Below are 23294 nucleotides of genomic sequence, written 5' to 3' on the forward strand. Positions count from 1 at the left end.
CAGCAGCAGCTGTTATAATGAGCAGCAGGTTCTAGTCTTTCGTAGCACATGGTCAGGGCAAAGCCTGTCTTTGGGTGTTAGTTATAGTTGTGATGGGGTGAGCTGGGACACAGAGCCCACCTGGGACCAGGCCTGACTGGTGTGCACAGGTGCGTGATCTTTCCCTGCACATCTCCATTCAGAATGCTGCTGCAGAGCTCGCTTTCCTAGCCTGTGGCCTTGGTTTTGTCACCCCTCTGTCTGCAGCCCTCCACCAGCTTCCCCCTTCTCTATTGCCCTTCCCGGCCTCGTCCCCTCCCCACCGCATCCTATCATCTCTCATTCACTAGAATGATGTCTCCTCTCAGCAGTCCAGGCTGCCCCACTCCACAGTCCACTTGGTGCTTGCTTGAACTCGTGACTTTGTACTTTCCACCATGCTGCCCCCCCATATGGAAGAAGTTCCCTGTAGTCCCCTCCCCACCTCAAGCTCCCCCAAGTCCTCCTTCAAAGTGTCCTGTTCTGTGTTACTGTCCTTATAGTGATGTCCATGGCCAATGCTAGTATGGGTCAGTAGGTGGAAGGGTGCCGAAGGGTTGCCAGGTGTCTAGTTTTGGACCAGAACGTCTGGTCAAAAGGGGACCCTGTTGGCTCTGGTCGGCACTGTTTTAAGTCTGGTCAGTGGTGCAGCGGGGGCCTGGGACTAAGGCAGGCTCCCTGCCTGCCCTAGCACCATTCGGTTCCCTGCATAGGCAGCCAGGGAGGCTCACCGCACTGCCCCCGCTCCCAGGGCTGGCTCTTATGCTTATACAAAGCATGCAAGATCTTTTACAGGGGAGAAGGCAACAATTAGCACACAATTCAGTCACACATACACACACCATGCACACTGTCCCACCAGTGGATGTTATAGTTACTAGTCTGGATCAACCTAGTGGCCAGCTAGGTTGATCACCGGTAGGGAGGAGCCGGGTTCCATTGGTCGCAACACAATGCTCTGGGGAAGTCTTGGCAGTACGAACCCAAAGTTTCATTGCAAGGTACCCTGTTTATATAGTGATTTTTTTCATTGGGTCCAATGAGTTTTGCTCCGTCATGCTGTAATCAATTGTTGTTTGACGAGTGCTTGTTTTCTTAAATTGTCCTTCTCATTCTTTATCACAGCTATCTTGTCCCCATTGAAAGGTGCCTGTCTCATCTTTAGAATCGTCAATCTCCCCTCCTCTGACATTTCAATAGGAGCCTGTTGCAGCCTCCTGGCGCCCTTGCATCTGTCTCTGGTTCCTCCCTTGTACATCTAGTTCAGTGATGGCCTTCACACTTATCTCTTAACACACATTCCTCATTCACAAACAAAACAGAATTAATTTACACAGAACATTTTGAAGATAAACAGCAAGTTGCAATGCAAAAGAAAGACAATAATTGCATTCTTTTACTTATTTTAAAATGCTAAACCTACAACAAATTGGTGACCCTCAAAGGTCTGTCACTGCCTTGAAATTAGTCCACACAGTTTCTGGCTGATGTATCTCTACCAATGGCCCATTAGGCCATTCTTTTCCGTTATTCAAAAAGGGTGGCTGGCAGGCTATGATCAAATCATACACCAATATATTTAATACATGCTATATTATTATTCTTTATCCTTCATTCTAAATTATATTAATACAAACATAAAATCCTACTACTACATAGCTCCACAGCTCCAACTGGCTGGGAAACTTGACCAATGGGAGCTGTGGGGGCGGCATCTGCGGGCGTGAGGGCACAAACACTGCCGGGACTCTGCACCCCAACCCCCTGCCCCAGCCCGGAGCCCTCTCCCGCACCCTGAACCCCTCATTTCTGGCCCCACCTGGAGCCCACACCCCCAGCCCAGATCCCATTTCCCTCCTTTCACACCCCAACCCCCTGCCCCAGCCCAGAGCTCCCTCCTGCACCCCAAACCCCTCATCCCTACCTCCACCACACCCCCAGCTGGAGCCTTCAACCCTCCCCACACACTCCGCACCGCAACCTCCTGCCCCAGCCGTGTGAAAGTAGGTGAGAATGGGGGAGAGTGAGCAATGGAGGGAGGGGGGATGGAGCAAGTGGGGGTGAGGCCCTGGGGAAGGGGCAGGGCAGGGCAGGGGTGTTTGGTTTTGTGCCATTAGAAAGTTGGCAACCCTAGGGTGCCGTGTGAGCTCCTAAACTGGGTTTGGCTGGAGAGCATTGGATGCAGCATAGCCATCCTAGCACTTAGGGCTGCTAGGAGACGATTCCCTGCTCCTGCCCACACTAGGGCAGTATGAGAAGTTTGAGGAAATAAAATCATAGATTCTAAGGCTACACAGGACCATCCTGATCATCTAGTCTGACCTCCTGAACATTTCAGGCCACAGAACTTCACTTGCCCACACCTATAACAGACCCTAACATCTGGCTGAGTCACTGACATCCTCAAAACATTGTTTAAAGACTTCAAGTTACAGAGACTCCACCATTGATACTAGTTTAAACCTGCAAATTACCCATGCCCCGTGCTGCAGAGGAAGGTGAACCCCCCACCCCCCCCAGGGTCTCTGCCAATCTGACCCAGGGGAAAATTCCTTCCTGACCCCAAATATGGTGATCAGTTAGACCCTGAGCATGTGGGCAAGACCCACAAGCCGGACACCTGGGAAAGAATTCTCTGTTGTAACTCAGAGCTTTCCCCATCTAGTGTTCCATAACCAGCCACTGGAGATATTTGCTGCTAGCAGTCGCAGATTGGCTACATGCCATTGTAGGCAGTCCCATCACACCATCTCCTCCATAAACGTATTGAGCTCATTCTTGAAGCCAGTTAGTTTTTTTGCTCCCCTTGGGATTCTGTTCCAGAACTTCACTCCTGTGATGGTTAGAAACCTTTATCTAATTTAGAGTCTAAACTTGTTGATGGCTAGTTTATATCCATTTGTTCTTGTGGCCCTATCGCATTGGCCCTTAACTTAAGTAACTCCTCTCCCTCCCAGGTGTTTATCCCTCTGGTGTATTTATAGGTAGTAATCATATCTCCCCTCAACCTTCTTTTGGTTAGGCTAAATAAGCCAAGCTCTTTGAGTCTCTTCTTGTAAGATAGGTTTTCCATTCCTTGGATCATTCTAGTCATCCTTCTCTGTACCTGTTCCAGTTTGAATTAATCTTTCTTAAACATGGGAGACCAGAATTGCACAAAATATTCCAGTTGAGGCCTCATCAGTGCCTTGTATAATGGTACTAAGACTTCCCTGTCTCTACTGGAAATACTTCACTGATGTATCCTTGGACTGCATTTGCCTTTTTCACGGCCACATCACATTGGCGGCTCGATTAAATTTCATCCCATTTCTATTACTCCAGCTTTCAAGGTCATCCAGATCATCTTATATGACATCCAGTCCTCCTCCATACTGGCAAACAAAACCACCTCCAGGCATAGGAACTCTCCCATGCTGACAATGCAGCAGTGAAACCACGTCCTGTGCCCCACACCTCCTGTGGTCATGGTCAGAGCCAGAACCCTGAACAGTTGTATCCTGAGTGTAACAGTCACCCCCCTTCACCTACACATGGTACAACCACCTGTGGGCTCACCCTGATGGGTAGCTCCACACAGGTTAGCGCGATGCACTCCCTGAACACGCACATACCTGGGTTACGATAAATCCATGTTATTGAACACCCGATGGCACTGTCTGCAGTGCTGGGATTCTCAGAATTCAGCTAAGCAAACGAACCCTTCAGAAGCTCACAGGAACGCTGAGTGCACATCACCAAAGCCTTCTGAGGCCTTTCGAGTGCTTTATTTGCTATATTGCTTCTAGGCCACATTTGCTTAGTTCCCCGGCTCCACGCGGGGCTATGTGTCCCTAAGTCATGAGTGGTCGGTGGTGCATGCCAAATAATGGCCAGGGAAAGCTTCAATCAGACCATGGCTGACTAAGATGTAAAGTGGCTCCAACTGGATGCACAGTTCCACTAGTGCCCGCCATGGCCATGGAGATCGGTCAGTGGGACGCCCTTCCTGAGACCACTGTTAAATTGCTTCCCAAAGCAGAAGGCTGGAGCTTCCTCCAGTTCACAGCCTGGGTAGTTGGGGCAGCCATAGGGATGCAATAAAGAAGATGCCCATTTAATGTTCTTTACAATATTTATGTAACTCATTGGAGTGATTTAGTATATGTCCCACGTTACATTCACAAAGCCATTTGGCTCCATATCGAGCACTCAAACATTAGGAAATGGCAGACTTCAGCTTGCTCTGCAGCTTTAATTGCCCGCCTCTTGTGTGTGTGCATCACGGTGCAGTCTTTAACTAGGTGTCATAGTGAGAAGTGTCAAGCAACTGTAGCTACACCCACCACTGCCTGCTCTGCCTAGTTACTTTTTTTGCCATAAACACTTATGATCCTGCAGCTGTTTCTTCTCAGTGACTATATATAATTGGGAAGGCAAAGTAAAATGAGAATTGCCTCCATTAGCTTTAGGGTGACCAGACAGCAAATGTGAAAAATCGGGACAGGAGGTGGGGGGTAATAGGAGCCTATATACGAAAAAGACCCAAAATTGGGACTGTCCCTATAAAATCGGGACATCTGGTCACCCTAATTAGCTTCTTTCTGCTTTAAAATTACTGCCCATGTGTCCCGCTCCATGAATACTGTCCCCGTCCCCACAGCTTGTGTCCTTTCCCCTGTGATTACTGCCCTAGTGTTTCCTTCACCATTGTCTTCATCTCCTGCCCTCTGTCCAGACACCCGATTATCCAGCTCCTTGTCGCCCTGTGCTATACCCCCAAGTGACTCTGAATGTCTCTTTTGGGCCTCCCCTTTCCCCTCGGTCTCTTTAAAAAGTCCCTTTCTCTGTCTCTCATTCATTTTCTTTTCCTTATGCTGCTGTTTCTCTTTTCCCCCTTGTTTCTTATTTATTTTGTCTGTTCTTTTCCTTCCCTTCCTGTTTTGTGTGGCTTTCCAGGTTTGGCTCAGTCAATTTTAAAGATTTTTTTGTTTTCAGATGCGCTCGGATCACTTTCTAAATCACTTCCCCAGCCCGCCCCCATCTCCCCAATCACTCCCCACTTTCTAATTTTCTTTTGCTATAGGAGGCCAAGCATGAGAAACACTATATAGAGTAGCAAAAATATACTACATACACTACAGTATAAACTGTAGGAAAGAATAATATTATTTTAAGCGTCTGCCATGGCTGGTTCACATTGCACTAATCTCTCGCGGTTCAAATCCTCGTTCCTGCAATGAGACACAGAAATTGAAGTCAGTGTACCTTCTACATCAGTTTTAGCATCCAAACCCTGTCCAAATGCCTGAGGACATTGCTACAGCTCCAGTGTCTTCCCATTGCTAGTACCTGTACGGCTTCCTGGTGGTAGAAATTCTCAGAAAGACCAAGCATAGGTAGTTTAGCCACCTGTTCAGAGCAGGTCCAGATAACACACTGGTTAAAATGCTGGTGGACGCTAGCACTCCCGTCATTGTTACCACAGGGGAAGCTGCATTGGTGGTAGCTCAGAGGTCAAGTATTTGAAGAAAAATCTCTGTCTCTCAGGCCTTGTCCAGACTAAAAAAAGCCCAGCCTCCACTGGGAGACTGTAAATGTTCATCAGTACTGGATGCTCTTGAGCTGGTGCTGAGAGGTTTAACTACTAGTGTAGACAGGAAGGAGTGGGCTGTGACACTGAAGTCTCAAATGCTTTTTGTAGTGGGGCTGAAAAGGGCTTTGTCCTGTTTTCATGGACAACTAACCCACCTTCAGCACTGATTTCCCTAGAGTGTCCAGGGCTAGAGGAGGGGAGAACTGGTGCTTAGATATCATGGCGAAGGGTAACAGGTTAAACTGCGAGAGAGGGACAGAGGCCCTCAGCCATCCTGGTACCGTGTAGGGTGGCCAGACAGCAAGTGTGAAAAATCGGGACAGGGGTGGGGGATAATAGGAACCTATATAAGAAAAAGATCCAAAAATCAGGACTGTCCCTATAAAATCAGGACATCTGGTTACCCTAGTACCGTGCGGTGTGGGGAGACCACTGAACGCTAGGTGGCAGCTCCAGAACATGTCACAGCAACACCCTCTGTTGGAAAGGAGCTAGAATCGCCCTTGCTCTGTCCCATTGTTGGGCTCGAGCTGGGTTCTGCAGAGTCTGTTACTGCTCTGTTCCACATCCCTAGCACAGAGCACTGAGGTGCTGAGGCCCTGGCAGGAGCAGGTACTACATGAGCTGAGTTTGGTGTTGTTCCTAGCACACCTGGCTGGCAAAGCAGGCTGCTGCTGCATGCTGCCACTGCCCAGAAGCCACGCAGGCCTGCAGCAGAAGTTGAGCCCTGTCAGTGCCCTGTACCACTCTGTGCCTGGCTCAAGCCAGTGGGAAGGGCCCCCCACCTCCTAACTAATTTATTGATTTGGAGGGGGAATAGTCCACCCTTGTCATTCCCTGATTAAATACCTCCTGGCTCTCACCTCTGCTGCCTCTCTCCAATCTCCTTCATGTACTCATCATGGCCGGTTGTCACGCTGATGTAACTGAGCTTCTGCATCAGCCTGCAATTAACAGGTGTTGTTACATGGGCTGTTACGATACAGTCCGGTAAGTCATGTCCCTGCCTCTTTCGATGTCTGCCAAACAGGGCAGGTCAGATTCAAGTCCCTGAATCCCAAATCCACTTGGATGGTTTCAGTTAAAAGGTGTTTGTTTTCTGGTTCAGATGTGGCCAGAATCTTAGAAGAGAAGCTGATCTCACAAACATTTCCACCCTAACACTTGTGAGATTTCAGTGTCATTTTAACAGGGAGGGCTAGTGGCCAGCCAGCCCTGATTACTGAGGAGGCACACTTAAGCAGGGGTCACTCGATTCCCTTAGAAGAGCAGCAGGAAGCTGCAGAGTGAGGGAGTTTGCAGAGGGTAAGCTCCAGCAGAGAACAGAGGGACTTGAAAACTTTATTTTAAATGTTTGTTAATTTAATAACACAGAAGCTTAGAAGGGATGGGAAGGGACAAAGGGTTTGTGAATTATTGAGGAAATCTCTTGAAGGGGGAAACTAAGGCGAGGCAGGCCACCTACAGAGCAACCTCTAGCTATGACGGGGAAGCTGGGAGGAGGCCAGCCTGGTGACGTTCATAAAATCAAGACAAGAGCTTTACACCTGATGGGGGCTTGACCCTGAACCCTGGTGCTGATGCAGCCTCATACCAAACCTCAAAGACTAGCCCTGAGGATACACCCACAACATGAATCTGAGTCATAGCCTAAACCAAATCCAGCTCGGAATAGTACCTCCCTCACCAGCCCCTAACTTTCAGTAATTGGCAGTGCAATGCTGGCAGTGCCATAAGCAAGGACCAAGCAGGTACAGGGAGCAGCCCAGGCAGTGGATTTCCCCTATGTACCTGGTATGCTAAACAGCACTGACATGGTTAATAGAAAAACATGTGATTTTATCTGGGTGCTATTGCACAATAATATCTTGGACACTAGAAAGTAATGCAGAATACAGAGCAGGGAAAGTATTTTATTCAATGGTTTAAAGCACGATATACATTTATAAAAATATTATTAGTGATCATTAATTATTGACTGATTATTAACAAAGCTCCCCAGAGCAACCTAGCATCCTTTGTAAAGAGGAATTTAAATCTGGTCTGCTAACAGCGAACACCTAGGTTAGGAGAGACCGACAGTTACAGAATGCATACAGAAAGGGAAAAAGAAAGAAAGATACATGCAACAGGTCTAGGATGATGATTTTTTTCCATGGCAACTACCTAGATAAAATGAAACAGCCACAAATTAGAGTAATTCCAACTCTTCAAAACACACTCACTCTCACACTCACTCACTCACTCACTCACTCACTCACGCTCAGTAATAAAAAGGGGCTGCCCCAGCATTACATACCATTCTATGAATCTGTCTAGCTTGCTGTTGGAATCTGATCCACTGCCATCTATTCGTGAAAACAATCACAATTGAGAAGTTAGATTTTATTTTCTTGCCATGTAATGGAGCTGGAGTCATTAGACAGTAAGGAACAGCTGGGTTACCTGTCACACGGCTTGACATTACAGACGTGTCTGCTGCACTTGTTTTCTGTAGTCTGAACTGTAGTCAAGTGGAATGTTTTATGGCTCAGGAGCTGAAGACAGCCTGGCTAGCACCTCCCCCTCGGGTTTCATAGTTCCTCCTCTAACTTTCCTCGAGTTGCAAAGGAGCTGTCAGCACTGGACAGGTGTGCTCCTTCTCAGTGAACTGCACTAGGAAAATGAAGGCAAATTCACTGATTTTCACTTCTTCTTTCTCTTCCCCCATACGTGCTGCCCTTCCCCCCACCACACCCACTAGCCTTCCTGCATCCCATCCCTCCAAAATGCCACAACCCAACCCTTTCTTCCCACAGCCAGTTCCTATTCTGCCTTCCCACAGCAGCTTCTGGTTCAGTCCCTTAGCCCCAGGTCGCTCTCTCCTGGGTGCTGGCCTAAGATGACACTGAACTAGCAGCTGGGAGGCAGCTTACAGGCGGAATGTGTATGGCGTGAGAAGGAGAACTTCAGAGAGCAAAGAAGTAAGGAGAGGCAGGAGCCCTTCCAGGTCAGGGTCCCCCACCCCTTGCTGTGGCTTTTGCAGAAACACTCCGGGGCCGTTGTACTCATATCTTGGTGGAGTAATCTGGCCCCCGGACTTCCAGAGAGTCTTGGATTTTTGGGTTCTTTATAAACAATATAAATAATGAGTCATTGGGCCAGAGAGAGATAATGACTCTGTTGCCTAGTGGTTAGGGCACCCACTGGGAGGTGGGGGGACCCAGGGTCCAACCCAACCCCCTGCTCCAGTGACTAATTATTTAGACGCAGCAGGAGAGATTGATAGGACCCCACACCAGAGTCTCCCATCGCCCAGTGGTTAGAGCACTCTCCTGAGAGGATTTGAACAGGGATCTCCTTCCTTTCTCCCCCTCTGGCAGAGATGGGGACTTGAATCCCAGTCTCCCACATCCCTGGTGAGTGTGCTACCCATGGGGCTAACAGTTATAAGGTTGGCTGCAGTAGCAACCTCCACCCAGCCAAAGTTTGAATGGGACCCAATCCAGCAGGCAGCCTCGGGGCACACCCACTAGCCCAGGCTCTAACAAGACTGATCTTCCCCCAATATGTGCATTGCTCTCAGGCATAGACAGGAGATAGGCATCAGGATGCCCAGAGGGAGGCAGCAGTGTGTGTGCTCAGAGGCAGAAATTGAGGCACCAAGGGAGTTTTGTGAACTATAGAGGAGCCTAAAACCAGGACTTAAGCACCAAAATTAGCCACCTGAGTCCCTTTGTAAATCTACAAAAACAACAAAGAGTCTGGTGGCACCTTAAAGACTAACAGATTTATTTGGGCATAAGCTTTCGTGAGTAAAAACCTCACTTGATGCATCCGAAGAAGTGAGGTTTTTACTCACGAAAGCTTATGCCCAAATAAATCTGTTAGTCTTTAAGGTGCCACCAGACTCTTTGTTGTTTTTGTAGATACAGACTAACACGGCTACCCCCTGATATTTGTAAATCTAGGCCTTCCTCCCACTGTACCTCACTGCCAGGGCTGGCGCAACCCATTAGGCAACCTAGGCAGTCGCCTAGGGCACTACAATTTGGGGGGTGGCAACCGCGGCGGTATTTCAGCGGTGGGACCTTCTGCTGCCTCTGTGGGGGTGGCATTTTGGGGAGGGACCTTCCGCCGCCTAGGATGGCAGAAAAGCTGGTGGCACTCCTGCTCACTGCTCCACCTGCAAAGTGAGACACAGCATGTGCCCACCTCCTAGGCATGCGTGAAGAGTTGACAGCCATAAGGTGGTCAGATATGATGTTCCTGGTGCCTCACAAGTATCTTAGCTAGGTCAGGTCTCAGCAGAGTGCCCTGCCTACATGTTAGATGTACTTAGGGAGTGCCAGCCTCAGCATCCCTGCTGGGTGAAAGCCAGAAGGCAGAGGCTATTTCTAAGTTGCACAGGGCACCATCCACAAAGGGCTTTCTAGCTAAAGACCAAATGACTTGAACTGTACCAAAAACCACCTGGGAGCTCGTGTGACCTACAGTGCTTGCCAGAGTAGCATGTTCTAGGCAGAAAATACTGCTAGGTAAGCAAGCAAGCACATTCCTCACTAACCAAACTTTCCAAGTGTGATCCTAGAGCAATCACATTTGGAGACCATTGCAGTAATCCAGTCTTGAGAGCAAAATAGGTAACTTGTGAATTTCACCTCCATATAAATCAGGAGTAATTCTGCAGCTGTATGGCTGGTGTTAATGAGGCACTTAGTGATTGCCCTTAGTCCCAAGGTATCCACCAGTCAATGCGGCCAGCAATGTGTCTGTATCACAGCAAGGCCTGAAATAAGATCATAAGCGGCTGAGGATGTTAGGTAGGGCCAGCCCCATCCTACCAAAATCTTCTTGCTAACTTTCACTGGAAAAAGAAGATTGAGACTGATTTGTGTCAAGAGCAGCAATACCAAGAACATGGGTCCAGCAATCTTTTAGTTTCCTGATCATCCTTTAGTGCTCATTTATAATGTAAAGAAAACATCTACAAAGCATTCAAACAATTTATTTTACTGTAAGAATTTTAAAAAATGCAGCTTTCCATGGTGGCTGGTAGCAAAGTGGCTTAGATTGCTGGGGAATGGAATAATTGCTGTTTCTTACGTCCATCAACAGGAGCAGTTACCTTTTCAAGAGATGCGTATATGGATGCTGCTGCCCTAGTTGTTATAAGGAAGATGTGCTGTATGTCTCATAGTCTTTGCATGTAGGGTATGTTTGTATTCTATAGGGATGTGTTTATATCAGCAGAATGGGACCCAGAATACACCACTGGTAATAACAATATTGGAAATTATAAAATAGCCAGCTCAGGAGTTTTTGCCATTATTCACTATTTACAAGGCCAAGCATGTAAGGCAGTTGTATGATTGGGCAAATCACCATATTATGCAGTTTTAAAAGTTGCTGCATAATTATACTCCACAGTTTAACCTTTGATTTTTAAAAAATGTCTCCTGCCATTTTGGTTGCAAACATCGCCTTCAAAATGTAAACTGATTGTAAACCAATTCAGTGACATCTGCCAGAATCTGCAGACATACAGCCAGACAAAATAGCTCACGTGCAAGCGTGAACTCTTCCCCTTCATTGCCATGTGGTGTTAACACTGAAACAGAATGACGAAGATATAAAGATCAACAGATTGCTAACTATTGAACAAAAAATCGAGCTAACATGCTTGTCTATTGCTGGATGTCATGACAGATATTTGAACAGGTGCAGAGGGACAGCTAGCTGCTGTCAGGAGTTGCTAGGATGGAGAATGAAAAATTCAACCCCCTCCTCCCAAAATTTAAAGTCATGTATAGGAGTGTGTCTTGTCCAGAACATTAAACCGTAATATACTGCTTTCTCCTGTGTTACATCTCCCAGCTGTGCAATTGTTTGTCCAGAGAATGGGATTGGCTTTTGTTTTTTGCTTTTATCAGATGGAAACATATCATCTTTGTGGGCCAATTCACTCAACTTGGGCTCTGTTCCCCAAAGGAGGTTTGTCAGTTGCCCATGATGGATTGAGTATCTCTTTTCTTTTTACATTGATGCAAGTTTTTTTCTTACCTAAATGGTTTGACTAATAGCAGGAATTTCTTCCCCCCTTCTCCTTCCAACCCTCTTCACTGTCTTCAATTGAAACTTAATCCAGGTGGATGGTGAATACACAGAACCTTTACTCATTCCTCCAGCAAGTGATGCCCTAGTGTAGAATATCAGGGTTGGAAAGGACCTCATCTAGTCTAACCCCCTGCTTAAAGCAGGGCTAATCCCCAGACAGATTTTTGCCCCAGATCCCTAAATGGCCCCTCTCAAGGATTGAACTCACAACCCTGGGTTTAGCAGGCCCATGCTCAAACCACTGAGCTATCTCTCCCCCCAAATATCTACCCTAGAGCTGGAAGGTGTCAGTTCAAGCTCAAGGAGACATACCAGTACCAGCTCTGATAGAGCTAGTGTGCTAACAATAGCTATGTAGCTGCCATGGTGCGAGGGGCTAGCTGCCCCAAATAGGTGCCTAGAGACTCTGAAGGGATAATACCTGGGGCATAGCCCCTCTCACACCATTGCAGCTGCACTCCATTTTTAGTGTGCTGGCTTGATCAGAGCTAGCCAGGGTACTGCTCCTTGAGCTGGAAATTACACCCTCCAGCACCAAGTGTAGGTGTACCTATCATTAGCTGAGGGCACAGGAAAAGAGCAAATTACTGCCCACACCCTTGAACAAGAAGGAGGCAGGGAGGAAATTATGCCTCACGTGGCATCTGTCACAGCTCCTCCTGGGCTGGTGCAGTTCACATTCCACACTATACTCAGGGCTATGCCTGAAAGCTCAGTCTAACCCGATACAATCTGAATGCAGAAAGGAATCAACAGAAAGGCCCCTTCACCAGGAACAGCTGCAATGGGCTGCCTTCAAGGTGAAGGAAAAGGTGAAGGTTTGGTTTCGATTTTTCTAGAGCACAGCGACTGTCACCAAAGCTACTGCAGCCCCAGGCTAACTTCAGCAGCGGCTATAAAGAGTGAACCAGTTAGTGTTGCTAAACAGGTTTCAGACATTTCTGGTGTGCTGCAGACATCATGGCTTGCTATGCACCCTGCAAGGAAGCAGCAGGGCGTGTATATATATATATATATATATATATATACAGTGAGGGAATTTATATGTGGTCATGAGAACTATGGGAAAATATGGTCACCCAACACAGTCTACTTTGGACTTACCTATCTTGAGTAATTTTGTATCATCTGCAAACTTTGCTACCTCATCATTTACCCCTTTTTCCAGATCATTCATGAATATGTTGAATAGTACTGGTCCCAGTACAGACCCCTGGGGGACATCGCTATTTACCTCTCTCCACTCTGAAAACTGACCATTTATTCCTACCCTTTGTTTCCCATCTTTTAACAAGTTACTGATCCATGAGAGAACCTTCTCTCTTATCCCATGGCTGCTTACTTTGCTTAGGAGCCTTTGGTGAGGGACCATGTCATAAGTTTTCTGAAAGTCCAAGTACACTATATCCATTAGATCACTCTTGTCCACATTTGTTGATCCCCTCAAAGAATTCTAATAGATTGGTGAGGCATGATTTGGAGGAGGGGGGATGGAGACAGGTCCTGGAGGTGGAACAAGTCCTGGCAGAAGCAATCCCTTCCCTAGTTCCTGCTCTGGCAGCTGCTAACACGTTCCCCGTTGTCTGGCCCTAAGGTAAATTTAAACAAGATACAACGCTCAATGACTTCTCAGCCAATGAAAATGAGGGATGGGAAGACCACGCCCCATGTGAGTTCCGCGCCAATGAAAATGGCGGATAGGGGAGATCATGACCCCTGTGTTTCTTGGCCTGCCCACCTGCCAGGAAGCCATTTCTCCCATTGGCTGAGGGAGCCGATTTAAAAAATGCTATGCACCAGCTTTAGCAACCGTATTCAGCCTGGCTCGCTGATTGGCTGCTGACTGGCCAATCGCAGGCTGCCTCCTGCCAAGGCCACAGTTTTCAAATCCACATTGTGCAGCAGCAGCCGGCAGCTCAGCGCAGCTCTGTGTCTGTTTCCCCGAGCCTCTCTACTGAGGAGAGGCTCTTTGGGCCTACTCTCCCGCCAGGCTGCCTCTTCACCCCTGCTGGTCTCACTTGCAAAGAGAGGGACAGCACAGCTCCTTCCCTTCCTCTCCTTATACTAACTCCCTGCACATCTGGGAATCCTCTGTAATTGGGCCTGGCCCACCTGCAAGGTGCAACCAAGTGCCCCAATTGAGCTCTCCAGCTCCGGTTAACTCTTTCAGAGCTAAGATGGGGAATACATCCCATCACACCTCCTTGTGGGGACCAGGGCATGGGCAATCAGGCCTAATGGATAGAGTCAGGTGGCTGGAACCAGAGCCAGCTGCCAAGCCAAAGGGCAGAGCCAGAGGTCCAACCCCAGCACCAGGGGTAGGGCAAAGGTGCAGGGACCTGGAGTGAGGCAGGAACCAGGGACCGGTAGGAGCCTGGGATAAGGAGGACAGGAATAGGCAGGCATCAGGCAAGTGGGCACAGTCCTTACACAGCAGCAGCCAGCAAGGGATTAACTGCTCAGACAATGCCCTGTGCCTTTTTGCAATTTAAGTAGTGCATTCCAGCCAATCAGTGGTGCTGGACGTCTCCCCCAGTCAGGAGCTATGTGGGCAGGGCCCTTTGTGAGCTGGAGCATCACTGGACCCCTTTTCCAGTGACTCTGAGATGCTGGGTGATGGTCACGGTCTGAGCACTCCTTAGAACCAAAGGGGCTGGGTTTGGGTCCTGCAGCCATGGCTAATAGTCCACAATGTATTGCTGGTCTACTGGAACATGCATGCAGCAAATGGGCAAAGCAGAGCTTCAATCTCTGCAGAGATTTAACCTCTCATGTGGCCATGAAATGATTTACAGATTTAAAATAATCCTACAGTGACAGTTATTTCTGACATTTCCCCTTTTGCAGGGAAAGAGAAACCTGCCTGAGACAGCATCAGTGAAAAGAGGCTAAGAGACGCCTGTCCCCAGAGACAAAGGAGACTTACAATTGTCTGTGTGCAAAACCCAGAGCTCCGAGTGCAGTGCAGAGCCTTGGACTCTGGCACACAGCCCTGCCTTTTACAAGCATCAGCTGTGATGGAGGTGCAGTAGGGGAAGGGCCCTAGTGGGTAAGAAAGGGCCTCATAAACATTCCTGGAACTAGTAAGTGTGAGAGCCCTGCCCTTTCTCCCAAGACAAATCCATAAAACCTAAGTGGGAGGGGGATGACATCATGAAAGGGCTCTGCAGGCAGAGAATCTAGTGACAGATGGGACTCAGAAAGTGGGCGAGGTCTGCCTGGCTGCCCAACCCATCCCTGATCCCTGTGCCAATGCAGGGCCTGAGAACAGGCTATTGGAACTTACTGGGTTCATGGGCTACCAGAACAAGACACAGAACAGTCAGGAACCAAAGCCAAATGAAACAGAAATAATCCACCAACTGCTGGACAAAGTAAATTGTGAGACCAAAGCCCCTTGCTGCTGGGCTCGGAGCATTTCACCCTAGGAACTATCAGCAAAACCAGCTCAGCTGATCTCTGCTGCCTTCATGATGTACAAAGCAAGAGGTGTCCCCCAGATAGCCAGATCCCCACCTTCCTGGGGTCCAAAGAGCAGCCCTAGCATGTGAGGCCCAGATGCAGATAGCAAGTCAGTGCCTAGCAGTGCTATAGCTTCATAGATTTTAGGGCAAAAAGCAATCATTCACATAGACTCAGTGGAGACAACATTAATCAGATGGCCAACAATCCCAACTAATTCAGCACTGCTGGGGCATAGGAATGTAAAAATGACTCATGTGACAGTCAATCAGATTGAACTCTGGACTTTCATCAACACCTGTAATTTGTTTGGTCCTTGGTAAGCCATGGTGAAGTTGAGGTTATTGTAAAGGAGGCCACGTCTAGGACAGAGTATGTTGTTTTGTGGGTTTAAGGTAATAAAGTAATATTCTCTCTGCTATATAAAACTTCAGAACCATAAATTCGGAATGACAAAGGTTAACTCACTTAAGAAACAAAGTCTGAGTTTTATCGTCGATTTAAAGGGCTTTGCATTTCCAGTTGAGGTTTGAAACAGCTGACATTACTAGAACACGTGCAGATGTCTCGCAGTCAGCTATGGCAGCCAGGTTTCTTCTGCTGTTCCTCCTAACGCCTCTCCAGCACACAAGCCCTGATTCAAGAATGGCAATCCTGTGCTGCACGTGCTTGCATCCCACTGAAGTCAAGGTGTAGGGGTAGGATGGGCTCTCCCTCCCCTGCACTCACTGTCTGTATAGGAAGGTAGCAATACAAGAGCAATCTACGCAGGGCAGCTATCCAATGTGGTCTGGGTTCTTTGCTATGCTGAGCACTGAAGGTGTACCCGATCTGCTTACATGGTAGTTAAGGGGTGTAAATAACACAAAACTACTTCAGACAGGTGTACATGGGCAGGGGGTATAATAGACCAAGAGAGGCTAAGCCTCCCCATACGCCGCTGCTGCCCCACCGCCGGACACCTGGGCCATGGTGGCCACGACTGCGCTCCGCCTCTTCCCCTCTCTGCTCCACCTCTTCCCTGAGGGCCCACCACCTGCCGCTGACTGTTGAATCCCTCCTCACTCCTCTCCTCCATTCCACCCCCCCTCCCTGTGAGACACCTCCGTATTCCTCCTCTCCTCCACCACCATCCCCCGCGAGATCCCCCCTCCCGCTACATCCCTCCTCATGGCCCCATCCCTGTGGGGGAGGGGAGTGGAGGAGAGGAGGGATGCAGAAAGTGCTAGTAGTGGGGGCCTCAGGGGGGAGGGGGTGGAGGAGAAGAGGGATCCAGCAGGTGGTGGAGGCCTCACGCGTGTGGGGGGAGGAGAGGAGGGACGTGGTGTGCGGTTGAGCGGTGGGGAGGGGGAGTGTGGAGGGGGCCAAGCAGAGGAGGGAGTGGGGCCTGGGGTGGAATGTGGGTGGGGCCACTGGCCGAAGAGGTGGGACAGAGCGCTAGCCTCCCGCAGGGGAAGCTTCACCCTCCGCCCATGCATGTAGAGTTGTGCTCAGTGTGAGGGGATTTATTGGCCAAAGAATGATGTGATTTGGCATTTCCTGATACGTGCCCCAGAAATGCCACTTGTATAATAATGTGTTTTATCTGGTTCTTTTTAAAAGTAAATAAGACATAACATTCTCTGGCCCACTCCCTCTCCTTATGGAAATCATATCTAAGTGGCTGCTATAAATATGTTGTGTAGAAATTCCTCGGTCTCAGCTGAGTCTGAATAAACAGACCAAAGATTCCTCCTTCTTTATCAACAAGAAAGTGAAACCAGCTCCAAACTAACCTACAGTGTTGGCTTTTAGCATCTCAGCAAGTAGCAAAGTTCAGGGTCTCGTACACACATTCAGTTCTTGTGCAAAACAAGAAAAAACATTTCTGAACCATGTTTAGAACCTTAGATTAGAAACATAGTAAAAGCATATGCAAAAACCTACATTAATGCAATTTGTACATCTGAATTCACAGCATTATTATTAATTAAATTACTTATTATTATAGCATTATTAGAAGCCTCCTCATGTTCCCATTGTAATCAAAGAGAGTTTTGATGTTGGCTACAATGAAAAGTACTAAAGTGAAAATATGTAAAACCATGGGATCCAGGGTGTTTGTGACCGCCCTCACCCCCCAGCCCTGGACAAACTTGTGTCGCGAACAATGTGCACAACCCAGTGGAGATAACACAAAAGGTAACAGCTATGTAAAAAGGAACAGCTCCTTTGTGTCATTGTAATTGACAAATGGTTTGTCACATTGCTGAATGTTGTATCATTTTTTAAACAAAAGACCCTATTGTAATGCATAAATCCAAGGGGGGCTCATTGGACTAGATTTTCAGCTGGTCTACATGGCACAGCCCCAGTGAGTGCAATCAATGGAGCTATGCTCATTTGCACCCATTTATGATCTGTCCCATTATTCCGAATCACCTGACACGAGAGAAATTAAAATTTGAGCACCTCTCACTTATTTCAGTGTAAACCAGGCGTAACTCCAGGAAAGTTAATATAACCACCCCAGTGCGAGAGGAGAATTGGTCTCTAAATCTTTAATATTGCAAGGACAAAGGCACCGATCTAAAGCCTATTTGCAACAGTGGTAGTCTTTCCATTGACTTCAACTGACTTTGAATCAGGCCCTTAATTTTCAGCATAACATTTCCTGTTCATAAGCTTTATATCCTTCTGCAATGACAGAGCAATGCATATAACACTTTCGTCACATCAGTTGAGTAACATGGACAACCACAGTGAACCGCTAGACAAAGGGAAGTGAGAGGTTGAAGACTGAAGGAAAAGAGTGTTGAACAGGCTGGGTGATTGAGTAGAGTTTCCAGATGCTGCCCTAAGTACATAAATTTGCAGTGTGCTAGCCATATAATTCTCCTCACCTTTAGCCACTCCACATGCTGCTAGGAGAATCAATACATTTGCAGGGGTTAAAATGGATATGTATTCAGAGACATGGCAGGAGCATATTTGCACTCTTGGCTAGATCAGGAAGGAAGGCTGGTCCAGTGGTTAGGGCTTGGCAAACTCAGGTTCAGTTCTCTATTCTGCCACAGACTTCCTATGTGACCTTGGGCAAGTCACTCTGGGTGCATCTTTATAGATCCACGGCAGCGAGTCACAGAGCCTGGATCAACTGACTTGGGCTTGCGCTACAGGACTAAAATTAGCAGTGTAGATGTTCCCACTCAGGCTTCCACTCCTCTGGCCGGGTTTCAGAGCCAGGGCTCCAGCCTGATCCTGAATGTCTACCTGCTATCTTTAGCCCTAGAGCACAAGCCCCGAGAGCCAGAGCCAGTTGACCAGCGTTCTGAGACTTATTGCTGCGGGGTCTCTTTTGCAATATGGATGTATCCTTAGTCTCTGTCTCAGTTCCCATCTGTATAATAGGAATGACAGCACCACCTCACCTCATAGGGTGTAGGAGGGCCAATACATTAAAGATTGTGAGGTGCTCAGATACTCCAGTGATGGGGGCACATACGTGCCATAGACTGGAAAGGAAGGCATATGTTTATACACCCCTTTTCCTTTCCCCATTAACAAAATCTGCTTCTGGGCTGTGAGCAAGTGTCAGAGATTTGAGCCCAGTGGTTATTCTTTGAGCCTGTTTTATATGGTTGAAAATCGAGGCTTAGGATCTGATCCTGCGATTCTCTTCTCCAGTTAAGATAAGGCCCCCAGAATGCAAGTGCACCACTCAATTGCATCTGCCAGCAGCACTGTTAAAAGAACAACTGGCACCTCATCCCTTGGTAAATACTGTGGTGATAACAACAATGAATTGTGGCTATTTTACCTGATCACCAGCTGTTTGTGACACGCTCACTTCTACACACATACCAGATATTTTCATTGTCTATGCTCGAGCACTGTGGCTCCATGTTCCAGCCAATTATCCAGATGTCATCAGGGATGGAGAAGCCACCATTTCTACACATACACACATCCTAGAGCATGAAATAACAGCACTTCCATGAGAATACCCCAGGGCAAAGTGGTGACAAAAACTGGCATCTAGTATTACAAACGTGTATAGTCAACTGGCTGTAAAACTGGTATGTAAAATCATACTCTCTGGTGCCCATTAGATTCTCCTCCTGCAGTGGAGGAGGGATGGGAGACTGCCTTCTTGAAAAGGGCAGTGAGAAGGCAAACCAAATTGCTTCATAGATTATAAAGCTAGAAGGGACCTCTGTGACCCTGGCAACTCTGCACTGGCTGGGGAACTCCTTTACGCAGAGGGTATTCCCCAGGGGCATTATTTTCTGCAGCATTACAATCCCTTTGTGCTGTCTTGATGCCATAGAGAAGCTGGCCTTACTTTCTACATTTTCACTGACCAAACAAATAGTTTGTTTCCCTTTTCAGAAATGCTTCACTGGCCTCTACCTCTATCCCTGAAATTACACTGAATCGATTCAAAAGCACAGCACCTGAAACATGCTAAAAACCATTTATACCCAAAGTGTAATTGTAGCTTCTTTTAATGTTGCATAGCAGTTAGGACAGAGGAGAAGCCAGGTCCATATGAGCAGCCAGCTCTCTGCGAGTCACTAGCAAGCGTCTGCAGGCCACAGTCTGGGAATCTCTGTTCTCTGCCAAACATACAAGATGGGGTAGCAGAGTGGAGCAAATAATGGATTTTTCAGGAGGCTAATCCCACCTAGCATTTATAGAGACCTGTCATCAGTGGATCTCCAAGTGCTTTACAAAGCAGGTCAGTAGCATTAGTTCCATTTTACAGCTGGGGGAACTGATGCACAAAGTGGGCAAGTGACCTGCACAGCACAAAGGCACCAGCAGGCCAGTGGCAGGGCCCAAGACTAGAACCAGGGCCAGCGCAACCTATTAGGCGACCTAGGCGGTCGCCTAGGTCACTAACATTTGGGGGGCGGTGACCGCGGTGGCCGGATCTTCGGCCACCCCGGTCATCGGCGGTATTTCGGGGGCTGGACCTTCCGCCGCCTCTGTCAGGAGCGGCATTTCAGGGGTGGGACCTTCTGCCTCCTCTGTCGGCATTTCGGGGTCGGGACCTTCCGCCGCCTAGGGAGGCAAAAAAGCTGGCGGCGCTCCTGACTATCCACTAGGCAACATTGTCTCCAAAAGTGCCAAAGGGGCTAGGAAAGTTCACCAGAGACTTTTTGAACCAATCAGAACCAAAGACTCCCATCCTGCCCATCCCCCAGGGTGTGGGGCAGTAGAAGGGTGTTGAGAGGCCATCCGAAACTGTGGAGTCAGCTGGGAGCTCTGGGGGATGGAAGGCTCAGCCAGAGCGCTCCTAAGTCATCCTCTGCAAGGCCCAGGTTGAGTGGCAAGGCCAGATAGAGTCTGCTTGCCAATATCCTGATGCTCAGTTACTATGGTGACGGGGGCCAGGAAGACAGATTAAGAGATAGGATGAAGAAGCGAAGTTGGATGTGGAGGAGGAGTGCTAACCCATGGCAAAATGGCTTTTGAACCTACCACAAAACTGCATTCTCCCCTTTTCACATTTTAAACTCTCCCACCATTTCCATTCCTAATGTATCATCTCCTTCCCCAAACAGACCTCAGGTCAGCAGCCAATGCAGAGATTCCTGCTTTCAGAGCTCTCTAGTCAGTACCAGACCCCAGCTTTGCAGTGTCTGAAACTCAGCCTGGCAGAGATGTGTTCCAGGAAACTTTGTCGTTCTCATTTAATTTCTCCTTGGTCAGTAACTGGGATGTGACCAGCCCTTGCCCTTGTTGCCCAGCTGCAGATGCAAACATCTGGCCCTCAGCAGCAGGTAAATGAAATCTCTGCATCCCCCGTCATGGAATCCCCAGCAGCAGCAAGCTGTCGGGCTTGGTTGATTGGTTTTCATTCTGGGTATGCAAGTGAATTATCTGATCACCTCTGCAGCCCCCTAGCAGAAGGGCAACAGCCCTTGTTATCAGAAACCCAAAAATCTTTTATCCTTTAGTCCAGTGTTCTTCAAGTGGAGGGTCCTGCCCCGAGGGGGTCACAAAAGACAAGGGGGGAGCGGAAGAGGAGGTCTTGAGACACGGAAAATGTTACTACAATTCTAAAACCAAGTGTGTGGCTCTGGTGTTACATACACACATGTAACAGTCTATGACACAAATGGCACACATGCATGTCTAATATACCATATGGTCTACAGGTGGGAGGCATGTGTTGGCATCAGATGCATTAAGAGGAGACAGAAGCAGTGGCTTTGCCCATGCTGCCCTGCCAAAGGGCCTCACTGCCAGGCCTCAGGGTGCATTGCTAAGAGGGAACAAGTCATTCCTTGTCTCCCGGCTGAGCCTGCCCCCAGAGAAGGCTGTAGCTGATACCAGTGCGTGCTCCACCAAGCCAGGATGGCTGTGCTACATCTATTTCTCCTCAGATTCTACGGAGCTAAGGGAGGCAAATCAGTGTAGGATATTTGCTCTAGATACAGGTGATTTGCTATAGACAAGTGACCCTTCACACACGTAACGTAACCAGGACACGATACACATTGGCACCCCCAGTTCCAGCTCTCCCCACGTCAAAGGAGAGGGCTGCTCTCCCAGCTCAGAGTGATATGGCAGCCCACTGCTAAAAGACCAGCACGCATTTGACACAAGTGTGTGTTTCCAACAGTAACATCAATGTCTGATGTGAACATGTCCAGGCTAATAACTGATTTTTTGGTTTGATGGGTGAACCAAAAAAATCAAGGAGAAAAAAATCATTTGGGATCGACTCAAAATGAAATTTTTTTGAATTTTTCTCAAACCAAAAAAGTTAAAAAAAAAAATTGGTTCGGGTAGAACAAAATGTACTGTTTGACACAAAATGAAACATTTTGTTTTGGTTTTGAGAGTTTTTAACCTTTTAAAAACAAAATTGAAATAAAATTTGAGGGAAAAAGTCATTTTGAATCAAAACATTGAAAAGTTTTGATGTTTTCAGAATTTTTTTTCTGATCAAAACAATTCAGCAAATTAGATCCAAATTTACCTGATATTTCAAACAAACTGAAGTTGCATTTTTCAGTGAAAAAAGGCTCTTCACATGCCTGTGTGATTGGCAGCAGCCCAACTTTAATGAAATGTTTAGTGTTTATTTGCTGAAAAAGGACCATGCCAGTTTAGCCTGTTACCTAGAAACTGAGTGGCGCTGGCCAAGCTGGAATAATAAAAGCAGTGATAAAGGACTCACGGAGGTGTTAAAGCTGAAATGTAGCAAAAGAATTTCACAAAGCTTTCAATGACAGTTAAGTGACTCTTTACCTTTGGAGCAGTTATGAAAGCACCATGAAGGGATAATTCATTTACCTTGAGCTATGGAAAGAAAACCTGTTTGATATGTTACAAGTGCATAGCACATTATTGGTATTTTGGGGCGTGGTTTTTCTTTCAGGGCAATAGCTGATCTTCCTGAAATCGAGGGACAGAAAACAACAACTGCAGACAGAAGAAGGCAAAACTTGAGCTGCCAGTTTGTTGCCAGGGATCGGCAACGTGGCTGTACACGGACACAAGTGTCCATGGTAAAAATGTTGAGGTCCCTGGGGGTGCTCACCTCGGGAGGCTCCCCACAAGTGGCTCTCCGTCCATGCTGTTGCTGGCGGAGGCATGGCCAGGTGAGTCTACAGGCTGCCTCTGTCCCTTCTCCCTGAGTGCTGACTCTGCGGCTCCCAGCCTACTGGCAGTAGCGGCAGTGGCAGCGGCCGTGAGCCCTGGGCCCTTTTAAATTGCCCGCGCGGGCCGCAGGGCTTCTAGGCACGTGCACCATAGCTACCCAGAGTCAGCGAGAACAGGGGGCAGCAGCAGTGCCTGCGACTAGCGCCGCCCTGCAGAGCTCTGCCCTTTCCTGGCGGAGCAGGGGGTTAGGAACATGGGGAGGGGAGCGGGGAGGGATCCTCTTGGCTGTGCCCAGAGCCAGCCTTCCCCAATGCTCCACCTTGCGAGCCACGCTCCTGCAGGCTGGGCTGGGATCTCACGGCAGTGCACGGAGCTGATCTCGCAGAGGGGTCTCTCCTTATGCCTGGCCGGACCCTGTTTGCATTAACATCCCCCTCTGCATTTAAATAGCACCAGCCAAATATTTCAGGCAGTTCTCAGAGTTGTTGAGACTGTGTCAATCTCCACTTCCCTGGGGAGTAGTGAGGGGCTGGCTGCCCCTTTG

General features: G+C 48.0%; 1 long non-coding RNA gene across 1 annotated transcript; it reads right to left on the reverse strand.

Moving 5' to 3' along the window:
• Positions 1-3744: 3744 nt before the first annotated feature.
• LOC117882965 lies at positions 3745-8207 on the reverse strand. Its single transcript, XR_004647149.1, has 4 exons — positions 8039-8207; positions 7893-7941; positions 6457-6537; positions 3745-5231 (listed from the first exon to the last, which is right to left on the reverse strand). It is a non-coding gene; the product is annotated as an uncharacterized LOC117882965 (long non-coding RNA).
• Between the last annotated feature and the right edge of the window lie 15087 nt (positions 8208-23294).

This window comes from Trachemys scripta, chromosome 9 (genome assembly GCF_013100865.1).
Source record: "Trachemys scripta elegans isolate TJP31775 chromosome 9, CAS_Tse_1.0, whole genome shotgun sequence".
NCBI lineage: Eukaryota > Metazoa > Chordata > Testudines > Emydidae > Trachemys > Trachemys scripta.